The 13,173-nt window shown below is 49.7% G+C and overlaps 1 long non-coding RNA gene across 1 annotated transcript; it reads right to left on the bottom strand.

Moving 5' to 3' along the window:
• Positions 1 to 7,152: 7,152 nt before the first annotated feature.
• On the bottom strand, positions 7,153 to 12,216 carry LOC118552410 (uncharacterized). The gene is made up of 4 exons (XR_013443659.1): positions 12,153 to 12,216; positions 11,704 to 11,797; positions 8,232 to 8,449; positions 7,153 to 7,307 (listed from the first exon to the last, which is right to left on the bottom strand). It is a non-coding gene; the product is annotated as an uncharacterized LOC118552410 (long non-coding RNA).
• Between the last annotated feature and the right edge of the window lie 957 nt (positions 12,217 to 13,173).

Raw genomic sequence — 13,173 nt, 5'->3', positions numbered from 1 at the left:
AAGTGTTAGCTCGCACATCCCACCACCGTGACGGACAGGGCCAGTTCCATGGGAGCACACGGCTCCCCGAGTAATGCTTTGCTGTCATGACCTTGAAATTCTTTATAAGTTTATCTTTGAACTTGTGTTTTATAAGAGAAGTCAAGGAGACAATGGAGCATGCACATAAGCAGAGATGTGTGAGCAATATGCATGTCTGTCATTCCCTGTTGCCCCATCTCAAATAGCATTTCCGATGCCCCATGAGCACCAAATTCCTGCAGACACACAATGAGTACAAGGGAAGCGTGTTACCAATATGACTGACTAAGCAGGGGAGAGGAGGGGGGAGTCAAGCTTGCTGTTCAACCACAACTGGTTTTGACTGCAGAAAGAAGACAATGGGGTTCCAAGAAAGGCCTAGGAAACCCATCGTATTCTTAGGTTGCCTCCCTGTATTAACCAACCACCAACACTGAAAATGAGGACACAGGAGGAATGGTAAAGACAGGGCGACCATAGTATCTTTTCCTTTCAATCTTTCCCTACTTGTCAGTAAGAGAAAGGTACAAAGAGTGGGTAGAATGCGTGTGTTTCAAGAAGTGAAATAAGAACAAGGACCTGGGAGGCTCAGTCAGTTAAGCATCGGACTCTTGGTTTCGGCTCAGGTCCTAATCTCAGGGTCGTGAGACTGAGCCCCGCATCAGGCTCCAGGCTCAGTGCAGAGTCTGCCCGAGATTCTCTCTCTCTCGCTCTCCTTCTGCCCCTCCCCCTGCTCACACTCTCTCTCTCTAAAATAAATAAATCTTTAAAAAAAAAAAAGAAGTGAAATAAGAACACTATCATGCAGCATTTCCATTGCTCTGATAGAAATGAATTACATGTGCTTTATGAATTAGGAGATATGAATTGTGTCATTTTGGTGATTCCACATCTGACTTAAAAGCTCTTACAGGTTCGTTTAAAACTGTCATTGTATAATAGAAAGATGAATGGTAGAATTCATGATAATAATTAATATCTTATTCATTTATTTATTTATGTTTGCTTAGAACAGCACTATATGGCAAATAAAAAAACACCATGACAAGTCAGAGAGAGACACAGAAGAAAGGTAAAAGCCTTCTATTTTAGTACCTTTAGTGGTACTTTCTTCTGCTTTTTTGAACAAGGGGTCCCATTTTTTCATTTTGCGCTGGGCTTCGGAGATGACGTAGCAGGCTCTGCCCACAGGCTAACTCCTTGCTTCAGCTTCTTGTGAGCCTCCTGTTCGGTGTCATTTCTCTGACAGCTGGGAGAGTTTAAAGAGAGGGGGTGCGGAGGCAGAAAGAGGGCTACTGGGGCGGGGGGCGGCCTGAGTGGCTCAATCAGTTAAGCGTCTGTCTTCGGCTCTGGTCATGATCTCAGAGTCCTGGGATCGAATCCCGCGTCGGGCTCTCTGTTCGGCGGGAAGCCTTGCTTCTCCCTCTCCCGCTGCCTGCCACTCCCCCTGCTTCTGCTCACTCTCTGTCAAATAAATAAATAAATAAAATCTTAAAAAAAAAAAAGAGGGCTACTGAGGTATTGTCACCCCGGGTCTGACATCCCAGGGGTCCTCAATTCCAGGGGAGAGTCCTTGGAGGCCCTGTGCGCAGCACTGCCACCGGCTAAGAGAATGCCCTGTCCAGGGTTTGCCAGATGTCAGGTCTGAAAGGCGATTCCAACCCGAGGAAGGAAAGAGGATACTGAAGCCCCACGTGGTGCGGCTGGGCATTGCCAGCCCGGACCCAGGCCTGAGGACCAGCCTGGCGTCTTGGTTTGAATGGCACGAGTAGAGCGGAGTTGTCACTTCTCTTCCTGGGATCAAAATCAGACAAATCTCCTCTCTGGCTTACCAGGGAGTAAGTGGATCACGCCAGTGAATGTCAGTGCAAATTACAGCTCCAGCCTCCTGTCGTCAGCTTTGTGCTGCTTCTTGTCACTTTAATGCAAAGAGACAGCATGGGGCTGATAACAAGCCAGAAGGGTGGGGCATTGGAGGTGGTGGCTGCATCAGGGACAAGGAAAATGCATGTTGGAGAGACTGATTCAAGACAGTAAAAACCATAGCAATGATTTCCTTAATTGCCTGTTGGAAAGGGGGCATTTAAGGGTGTCGGGACAATGCTTCTTAGATATCCACGAAACTGAGCAGCTACCTCATCCGTTCATTCACCCACCCATTCACCTATCCATCCATCTGTCCATCCGTCCATCCACCCATCTGCCCCACCCATCCATCTACCAACCATCCATGCATCCACCCATCCGTCCATCTACCAACCATCCATCATCTGCTAACGAGCGCTGGCCTAGGCCTCTCACACAGTGGAATTTGGAGGGACTCATGGTGCCTCTTTGGGCTGCTCACAGCCACTCTCCAGGGGTTGCCTTTAAGAAGAAATCTCGCAAACTCTTGGGAGGAAACACCTTTTCTCCTAGCAAAAAAATGTGGGCTTCAAGGCCTTTTAATTTTGTCTAATTTTGTCTTTAATTTTGGGATGGCCCAAAAGTTCCAGCTCTACTCAATTAAGTTACCTTTTCTAAGTTGGTGGGTGAATGTTACTGTTTCAGAGACCCTCTGCTGAGAGTGAAGACCTCCTTCCAGCCAGCAGAAGAGAAAGTCTTGTATTTTGCAGGCCAGGATTTGAGTGTGTCCGTCTGTCTTCAAGCCTTCGAGGGTCCACTCACAATAATATACAGTCTTGTTGTATCTCCACCCACTTGAGGAACTGATGCAGTCAAAAGAAGAATCCAGGCCTTCCTAGGGCTGTGCTGGTGAGTTAGTATCTGAGGAATTCGAAAAGGAACCAAGAAGGTAACGATACAAGACACACATCTTTCTATCTTCTTAGTTGCTCAGTGACTTTGTTCATTTCTTGGCTGGTGCCCCACTCGCTCCTGGATGCTCTCCACTTTGGGACTTGGATGAAATTCCTCACTGTGGGGCATGGGTTGTAGCTTCTTGGGAAGTTATGAAGGGCTGATCATCGAGGGAGCTAGTTCCCTGTGGGGCAAATAGTGACCTAGGAGATAGAAGATGGGAGCAGGGCAGATAAATTCCTCCACCTTCCTTTCTCTCATGATCACTAGATCATGACTCCTTCCTGCTTTTCCAGAGAAGCCCCATGCCAAGAGAGCCTGGTGTCCCCTCCCTACTCATGGAGGAACAGGGGATTTCACATTACATCGCATGCCTTCTTGTCTCCCTTTCTTTCTTCCCTCACCTCCATTGGCCTGGCCTTGCTCCTTCTAACTAAATTATTAGAACCTTAATCCTTTGTCAGGTTCTGCTTTCTGGAAGGCCTGGACCAAGGCAGTGAATATTTATCCAATGCCTGCTATGTGCCCACAGATGCTTGCGATATATTCGAAAGTGACTATGGAACACGAACACTCATTCAAGAGAGCAGGTCAGGAGTCCCCCAATCACCTAGAAAATCCAAAGCAGAGTGGAGGTAAAGCTGGAGTGAAAAACAGATCATGAGAAAAAGGAAAAGGGGAGTGCAGTGGGGATGGGGCAGTAGTTAGTCTCCATGAGGACCTCTCCTCGGGCTACCTGAGTATTCTCAGGACATGGTGGCTGGCATCCCCTAGAGCTAGCAATCCAAGAGCCCTGAGCAGAAGCCGCCATGCCCTTTATGACTTTGCTTCAGGAGCCACACACGGCCTTCTCCATCCTAGAGCATCTACAGGGCATGGATACTGGGAGGTGCGGATCCTGGGAGAAGGAGGAGCGTTTTTGGAGACTGGACCATGACAGCATCCTGGAACTGCAGAGCTGGGGCAGTTTTCAGAGATCTCTGTTTCAGGAACCTCATGTAGTAGCTGAGAACCCAGAGGTCATCACCATTAAGCAACTTGCTCCAGGGCTCAGTGAGTCTTCTGTTCACACTTGATTCAGGACTCAGCCTGCAGGGAGGATTGTAGCCCAGGGTTAGCTGGCATCCCTGCGCTGACAAAGGAAGTCAGAGGCAATGCTTTAAACTAGAGCTGCCAGATGAATCCAATGCCAAGCTGATTACAAGAGTTCACTCATTCATTCCAGATCTATTTACTGAGTGCTTTCCTCAGCCTGGCGGTGTTCTGGGCACTGGCACACCCGTGAGCAAACATGGGCTCCTGCTCTCGTGGACCTTCCGGTGCAGGCGGAAAGGCAGACATGCATCAGATAGTCCCACGAACAACGCAAGTATGACAGGGATGGCAAGTGCTTTGAAGGGGAGGCTGAAGCACTGTGAGAGCACGGAATATGGAGTTTGTTCCAGCCAGGGATGCTTCTCCAAGGGAGTGGTGATTCGATTATCACTTGACAGCCTGCAAGTGAATCCCACTGTCGAGATAATGAATGTTGTTCATGATGTGTTTCTCAAATGTTGTATTTCCCACCTGCAGGAGTTTCATTTGGGGGTTCTTTTATAGCTTCCATTTCTCTCATAGTCGAGTTCGTGTTTTGCTTTAACATCCTTGAATCCATTGATAAGATTCCTAATGGTTATTTTAATATCCTTGCCTGCTGGTTCCATCATCTCTGCCACTTCTGGGCCTGTTTCTTTTCTTTTTTCTTTTTTTCTCCTGTTTACAAGCCATATTCTCCTGCTGTTTTGCATGCCTGTTAATTGGATGCCAGGTAATGAAAATTTTACAGTGTTTGGTATTGGGTTTTGTTTTATTCCTTGAAAGAGTGTTGGACTTTGTTCTGGCACAGTTACCTGGAAACAGTTTGATCCTTTCAGGGCTTGCTTTTGTTCGGTAGAAGCCAGACTTGAGCAACAGAAGGAATGCCCCAAGGCAGATGAAGTCTCAGGTCCATGATGGGGGAATGATAGAGACATGAGCTGGAAGCCAGAACAGTGATTAATAAGCTACACATTGAAAGCCTGGGGGCACAGCATCCTGACCTTGTAGTTTCCAAGACCCTTGGGCCTGACCGATCAAGAGCCACAGGTGCGAAACATGCGCTCTCCTCCTCCACCTCCACCCCAGGGCAACCTCCAACTCATTATAATGCGTTGGCCTTGCAGGTACAGCCCCGCCTGATGGAGAAAGCTGCCATGACGTTTCCAGTACAAACCTCATAGTGTCAAAAACTCCCCTCCCGACCTTTGTGAGGAGTTTCCCAAATGCCTGGAAGCAGCCTCCATGAGAGACCACCTCACTCTCTGTCACAGCTCCTCCCAGCCCAGAAAGACCCAATAATATCAAATCCCAAAACAACCCATGGACCAGCTCTGCCTCCTGGAACCTGCCCATTCTCCCACCTTGAGAGTGTATTTCCACCTTAACAAACTGCTTTGTGCTTGCTACTTTCTTTCTGGCTGTCTTTCAATGAGCTCGGATTCCCACGTAAATGTTTTCATGGGGAATCCAAGGACCAAGACCTCCATTCACACAACGCAGACTCTCTCACCAAATACTTTCAAATTTTGTGCTAAGTCCAGGACTCATTTAGCTCTATTATTAAGGCAATACCCTTCTCTCTCTTTTTTTTAAAGATTTTATTTATTTATTTGAGAGAGAGCACGCGAGAGAGCACAAGGGTGGGGGGGAGGGAGAGAGAAGCAGGTTCCCCGCGGAGCAGGGAGCCCAATGCAGGGCTCCATCCCAGGACCCTGGGATCATGACCTGAGCCGAAGGCAGACTGACTGAGACACCCAGACACCTCAAGGTAATACCCTTCTGAGGATGCTACCCATGCATCCTCTACTTCGGCTAGTGAGAATACCAGTCCTTTCTAGCCCTGTAAGCACTCCAAGAATTGTTCTGTCTGAGACTTTCAGGGGGTTCTTTCCCCTGCCTGGAGGAATTTCTTCATGTGCAGCCACCGATCAGAAATTAAAGACTTGAGGTTTTTATCGGACAGTCTCTGGAGTTGTCTCTGTTTGTAGAGCTACTCCGCTCTGGTACTCTGCCCTGCAAAGTTGAGCTGCCTTGACCTTGCAGAGCTCAGAACTCCTGTCTCCTCACTCTTTGAGACCACCAGGTTTCATTTGGGTTTTCTCTAGGCAGTGAGCTGGTACCATTGTAGGATTCACCTGTTTGTTCCCTTCTCTCAGAGATCACAGTCCTGCCTTGACTGTTGTCCAGTGTTGGAAATTATTGTTTCATATAGTTTTCTGGTTTTCTAGTTGTTTAAGGCAGGGTTATATAAGTCATCCCTGTTAGGTACACATCATGGTTCTCTTTTTAAAAGAAACAGCTTTATTGAGGCATAATTGATATAATAAAAATACATTTAACATGTACAATGGACAAGTCTCGACATGTACGTACACGTAAACCCATCATCACATTCAAGACAGTGAACATATCTATCACCCCCCAAAATTTCTTCAAGTCCCCTTTCCATCCCCTCATTCCCTGCACCCTTTCCCCCAAGGCGAACACTGATCTCCTGTAAGCCACCACAGATTCGTTTGCATTTGTTAGAGTTTTATATAAATTCTTATTTATAAGAACTTACATAAATATATTAAAAAACTTATATAAATAAGTTTTATATAAATTTTGTCTAGCTTCTTTCACTCAGCATAATTATTTTGATTTATGCACATTGTGGTTTGTACCACAATCTCTCCTTTTTCATGGCTGAGTAGTATTCCACTGTGTTGACTATGCCACAATTTGTTTGGTTATTTTGTTTGTGCCATATTTGTTCGTTATTGATTGGCATTTGGATTGCTTTCAGGTTTTAGCTAATGCAAATAAAACTGCTATTTCACATTCATGTGAACGTTTCTGTATGGACATGTGTTTCCTTTTTTCCCGGGTAAATACCTAGCAGTGGAATGGCTGGGACATATGGTGAGTATACGTGTCATTTTTTAAGAACCTGCCAAACTGTTTTTGCAATGGTATGTGTTTCAAAGCCAGTCTTTCTTTGTTTGTAGACCCGTGTGGCGATGTGGTAAATCAATGAGACGTTCGGATGTAAATGTTCGACTTCTTTTATTCCGAAGCAATACGCATGCTCTGGCAACCGCCGGCTCGATTCGCGATGGCCCCCACCGGCTTGGAAAGTAGACTTTCAGCACAAGGCGGGAAAGGGAGAGGGGAGAATAACGAGGGCCTTGTCTGTCAGGTGGGAGAAGAGTCTGAACCCTTGGACTTTTTTGCTTTGAGGTATTTAAGCGGAAATTAAAGTGAATTTGCTCTTTTTGGATTGCTCATCTTTTTCTTGTGATTTTTGAAAAGATGAAATGTGGGAGAACTTAGGTCAGGCTGTTTTTTGACGTTTTGAGCTGTTCCCTTGATGTTTTGGCTTTGAGGCTCCCGTCTGTGAGTGAATCTAGCCTTTGCTTCCTCTCGCCCTGTGGAACAATGCCAGTGAATTAGAAGGAAATTTCCAGTAGCGATAAGTAGCTTTTCTTTGATCCACACGCAAATCAAGCTTCCTGTAGCCAATAGAGGAATGGGATTCACAAATGCCCATCCGGCTCTGAACCACTCATCTTATTTAATGGGATGGGCGGTGGTGGCGCGATCTCTAACCACCTCCTCCCCCTTCTCAGATGCCCTGGCACAGGTGGATTCTCTTATAGGAGTTTCCTTATGACAGCCACACACACACCGGGCCGTGCTTCCGTGCTTCCAGCAAGATCTCGCACATGTTGAGATTTCTGGCAGGTGACAATATGTTTAAGTGCAGAGACCCTTGAAAGTCAGTCACACAATGCCTGGGGAGGTGGGAGGAATACGGCAGGAAGAGAGCACTGATTCACACCTCCACTCAGCCTTGCCTGGCATCCTAACGATGCAGAATAAAAGAGAGAGCAAACGTCCAGGGCCCTCATGTGCTGCCTCGCTCTCGGAGCAGGTGGCGCCTTCCCTGGAGACAGAAGTCACTGTTCCCTCAGGAACACCCCACCTGTGGCCTTGTGACTGGCATAGCTCACAGCGTGGCTTGAGGAGATCTGTTACAGAACACTCATGTCCACAGTCACAGACTACCCAGGACAGCAATGTAAATGACCCCCTCATGGCCTTTCCTTAGCTGGACTTGATAAATCTGTGTGATTTTGGCTACAGCCAGAATAGGGCCTGGCTAATCATTTTTAGTCTCCTGTTGGTTTTAGGCTTTGTTCTTAACAATGATGCTGCTTCCTGCTGAGTTCTGTGGGGTTCTGCCTCCCTCCCTCCCGTCCACAAACATGGTTTGCACTGAGCCACCCAGCCCTGCAGGCCCTGGCTAGAGACAGGGCCACTCCCCCCAGCTTAGGGCCAGGCCTCCTCACCTGGGCTCCCTGTAGACTCCCAACCGCCGTAGTCAACCCAGTTGACACGGGTGAAGAGTTAGATACAGGGCACGGCTGAAAATGATGTCACGACTGATGGTAGATCGGGGAAAGGAGGGCCAACCCCCGCTCCATACTCTAGTTCTCGGGCAGGTGACAGGTGGAGGACCCAAGACATCTCCTTCTTGGCTTGCATCTCCTTAGGGATGCTGGTTGTGCTGGGGAAATAAACGTTTGATTGATTTTTGTTGCCCCTAAACTGTTGGTATTGTGGCTGAATGACTGCAGTTGTCATGGCAGCAAGCACCATTTTATTATCATCTGTGGCCTTTTCTCCTCTCCAGGGAAACATCTGACATGATTCTGGCCCGTCACCCTAGTTCTGTTCCTTGTCTTGTGGTGAGGGCTGCTTCCTCCCTGCCTCCGATTGTGGGGGGTTCCTGGTGGTTGGGAGGGCCTGGCTGAGGCATGGGAAGGATGAGGGTGGGGGTGGAGTGAGAGAAGAGAGTCAGAGGAGGGACACAGTGTGTGTGCGCGCATCTGGGGTGGGGGGGGACATTGAAGCATGCAGACAGCCTGTCACTGGGAGGCAGAGGAGGAAGGGAAAGGGAATAAGAAGGGAGACAGGAACAGAGAGAGGTGGGGGAGGACACGTGGAGGGGAAGGGGGGCCCTTGCTTAGACACACAGCTGATCAGAGCCCCTCCCATCTGCCGGCACCCCGCTCTCTGCCGTCCACGAGCCTGTGGGTTTTGGTGTGCAGGGAAGCTTGTTTTCCTCGGTCTCTGCCCCACCGCCTCTCCCACGGGCCTCATAATAGCCAGCAGTTCGATGCTGAGTGAGTAAATGTGGGAATGGACATTCGAACACTTTTTAAAAATTGTTATTAATGAATAAAGGTGCCTGATTGATGGGAATCAAAATCACTGGAGACAGATGGTCAGAGTCGCATGCCAGTTTGTGGATTTGTTCTGAGAAGTGCCGCTTGGAAAAAGAGTGGGAGACAGGCATCGGCTGTTCAGAGGGTGCCTCTTCTCGAGGGAACTCCCCCCTTCCGGCACCTGCCCTCGGGCCACCCCTTTCTGTGCCGACCAGGATGGAAGCAAAGCAGGCACCATTGGCCGGGGTGGGGGGCCAGCTTCCCTGCAGTCCTCGGCTCTGAGCACCCCATCCGGAGACGCTTTAGGCTCCTGCCCTACAGGAGGGGGAACAGGACTCTGAGGAAGACGCTTTGTACCTGCTCAGGGCCGCCCCTGGCTCCCCTGCCTCCGCTTGGGAGTGTGCATGTATGTGAACACACCCAGAGCCCTGGTGATCCCTGCTGAAGTCAGGGGCAGGTGGCTGAATCCGCGGTTTCTACGCAGCGGAGCAGGTTTCCAAGCCCCTTGGAGGGAGGCGGGGGTGGCGGAGCCCTGTGTTCTCTGGTGCCGGCGCTGGGCCGGGGCGATGGGCCCCAGACCCCCTACTCGAGGAGTGAACATGGCGGGGCGGCTGCCGTGGGGGCGCTCACGCTGAAGCTGCCCTGGCGAAGACTGGGCCGTCGGGCAGCCTCCTGACAGCTGTTCCACGACAGGGCCCCTCCCAGATGCCGTGCAGGGGGCAAAGTCGGCCGGGGGAAGGGACCGGGGCCCGGGGATCAGGCGTCGCTGGGACTGTGGGGCACAGCCCAGAGCTCCAGGAGCCAAGGCTCGCTGGCACCTGTGTGCGAGGGAGGGAAGGACGCAGGCCGCAAACCCCTTCGGGCCGCACTGAACGGGGGACCCACAGCTGTCAGACACCCCAGCACAGCGGAGGGGGGTCTTCATGGCCTGGTGTGTAGGTCAGGGCTCAAACTGTGCCTCTGGGACTCTGAGATTCTTCGGCTGTGTCCCAGGGGCCGCCAAAGGGGTCGAGGGCACCTGAGGGCAGCCCCATTTTATCCATGTGACATGCCAGGGGCCCCACAGGACCACGGGGTCCCCTCAAAATGGTGCAGTGAAGAACAATTTAAGGAAAGGACACATCGGTGGGGGAAGGGGGGTTGCAGGGTTAGGGAACCACCCCTGGGGAGGGTGAGGCCCCCAGAGACCAGCCACAGGGGGAAGCAGGCAGCCTCTGGGGGGATGAGAGCAGGAATCGGTGTAGCAGAGCCTGGGGGGGCTGGAGCCTTAGAGGAGGGCTGGGGCTGCAGAACACAACCACCAGGAAGCCAACCAGCGTGGCACCAACGCATGATGTCAACAAAGCCAGCCCCTTGGGCACTGAGCAAGATGGGGGGGGCGGAGCAGAAAGAGCTCAATATCAGGGGTAAAGGGAGAACAAGCAGCGTTTGGAGCATCCACGGAGCCAAGAGTCTGATAATAAAGAGAAAAAACCAAACTTGAAAGGCCCTTACACTAACCACGAATCTGGGTCCAACTCCTGACTCTGTCACTCACTTGGTGATCTTGGCCAAGTCCCAACCCTCTCTGATCCTGCAGCCCTCACTGCACCGAGGGATGGCAAGGACTTCCTTGCTAATCCACACTTGTTGTAGGGTGGCATCAGGTAATGACTATGACTGCATTAGGTAGGGCATAAAGTTGCGTCACGATTGTCCCCATTATGGTCCCAGAGCACTTCCTGGAGTGGAGATCCTGACTGTTCTAGGCACAGGCACTCCGACATGCTCCTTGGAGGGGGGTGATGACAAGAAGAGGACAAAATGAGAAAGGAGAGGGGAGGATGCCTCTGTTCTTGCATCCTGGAAATGCTTCCAGTTGTGAGGCTGAACCTTGTCAATTCCTTCTGCTATGATCAGAGCTCTGTGTGACCTCGTGCCCCAGCCCAGCCCTGGGAAGAGGAAAAGGATTACAGTGATAAATCCCAGCTTCTGTCCAGCGCTGGCGGCTGCCAGTCTATGGGAACAAACGGAGCAAACAGGAAAACTGATCTATGCTGACTAAACTCATAGAGGACTGATGGATAAACCCAAATGCTACTTATTTGTGTGCATTCTTCAAGTTCTTTGATATCTGAAAACCTGCGCCAGTGAGAAAAGATTAGAGTTTCTATATGACTCAGCGGGTAACATTGCCTATAAAAGAAAAGGATCCATTAAGCCTTGTTCCCAAGTAAGGCAGGAAATGGGGCAGGGAACGAGTGTGTTGTTCTTTGCACTTAGTAATTCTAGCTTTTTGACTCAAACAAGGGAAATTGTTTAGAGGGGAAAATAAATTTGCCCTAAATGCCAACCCTTATACTTTCCTTGTAGATGTAACACAGATATTAGCCCCACACCCCCGGACCTCTTTCCACCTCATGGAGATCCAGGTAGAGTTGACTTGAGCCATCAGATTCGTGGTCTTTAGGAACCTAAAGCTCTCCCCAAGACTTCTGTATGCCCTTATAGGGCTCATGTGCTTGTGTCCCCTTGTGTCCCCTCCTGCCCCGCCCCACCCTGGCTCCCGCTTGCGTGTGTGTGTGTGTGTGTGGCCCTTCTTCTGGGCTGTTACCTGCACGCCTTCTGTCAAGTACATCACGAATCCTTCTGATATGAAATGTTTATGAGCAGAGCAGAATTTGCCAACTATGTCAGGAGCAAAAGGGCTGGGAGGGGAGACAAGAGCACATTCAGTCACAGCAACACAACCTCAAACCAACAGAAGAGCGTCTCTGATCCTTGAGCCTCTGGCCGCCCCACACTGACCTCCCCCACTCCCGCCCACCCCCTCCACCTTCCCCTCCCCCCCTTTCCTTTATCCTCTCTCAGACTCTCCTGGGGGCTGAAAAATAGTTCTCACGTTGTTTTGTATGGCAGAGTAGCTTCCCCTCAAGACCTGGCACTCTACCCCAAACATTTATTAAGGTCTTTTTTCCCTCCCTGAGAGGCACTCTCATACTGCTGAGATAAGAGAGGCATTGCATCTCCTTTCCTAGACAGACCCCTACTGCCGTTCTTCACCTCCGTTTGCTCTAAGCACTCCAAGGGCTTAGCTGTCCTTAGCTGTCATCAGCCCAGACGCTGCTGCCCTCAGGAAAGCCTTCTGACTAACTCCTTGTTCCTTCCTGGCTGTTTGTGGGAGAAGCCAGCTGTGGGATCTTGGCCAAAGTGCTGAACCCCCCACCCCAGCCTCCCTGGGGAAGGGAATGACAGGTAACATAGGAAGCTGTTGCAAGGATACAGGAACAGGATTCACGTGAAAACGCTCTGTCAGCCACAGAGCTCCGTGAAACTTACGATGGTTTACTCAAGGGGCCACGCTAGCCAGGATACCAAGCAAGGTGGCCATTGGTTGAGTGTGTGACTTCCTTTCTCGATGACAGCAGGTTTACTGATGCACCAGCCTTTCTTGGGTATAGTCAGAAGCTGTTCAGCTGGTATGAACAAAGAACACCTGATGGGTAGAGAGCTAGCAGTCCTGCCAGACGTGGAGCATCTTAGGCTAGGGAGAGTCTCTATTTGAGAGATTTAGAAATGCCCAGACGTCTACAGACAATCTTCACCTCTGGACGTCTTATAACTTATAGCAAGCACCAGGTTTTTTAAAGTTTTTTATTCAAATTCAGTTAGCCAACATATAGTACATCATTAGTTCCAGAGGTAGAGTTCAATAATTCATCAGTTGCATATAACACCCAGTGCTCATCACATCATGTGCCCTCCTCCATGTCCATCACCCAGTGACCACCTCCCCCCTCAACTCACCTCCCCTCCAGCAACCCTCAGTTTGTTTCTGAGAGTCAAGAGTCTCTCATGGTTTTTCTCCCTCTCTGATGACTTCCCCTTCAGTTTTCCCTCCCTTCCCCTGTGGTCCTCTGTGCTGTTTCTTATATTCCACATATGAATGAAACCATATGATAATTGTCTTTCTCTGATTGACTTATTTCACTCAGTATAATCCCCTCCAGTTCCATCCACGTCGATGTAAATGGTAAATATTCATCCTTTCTGATGGCTAAGTAATATTCCATTGTATATATGA

The sequence above is a fragment of the Halichoerus grypus genome, chromosome 1 (genome assembly GCF_964656455.1).
Source record: "Halichoerus grypus chromosome 1, mHalGry1.hap1.1, whole genome shotgun sequence".
NCBI classification, from domain to species: domain Eukaryota; kingdom Metazoa; phylum Chordata; class Mammalia; order Carnivora; family Phocidae; genus Halichoerus; species Halichoerus grypus.
Note: the sequence above shows the minus strand (reverse complement) of the source record. Positions and strands in the feature narration are given on the sequence as shown.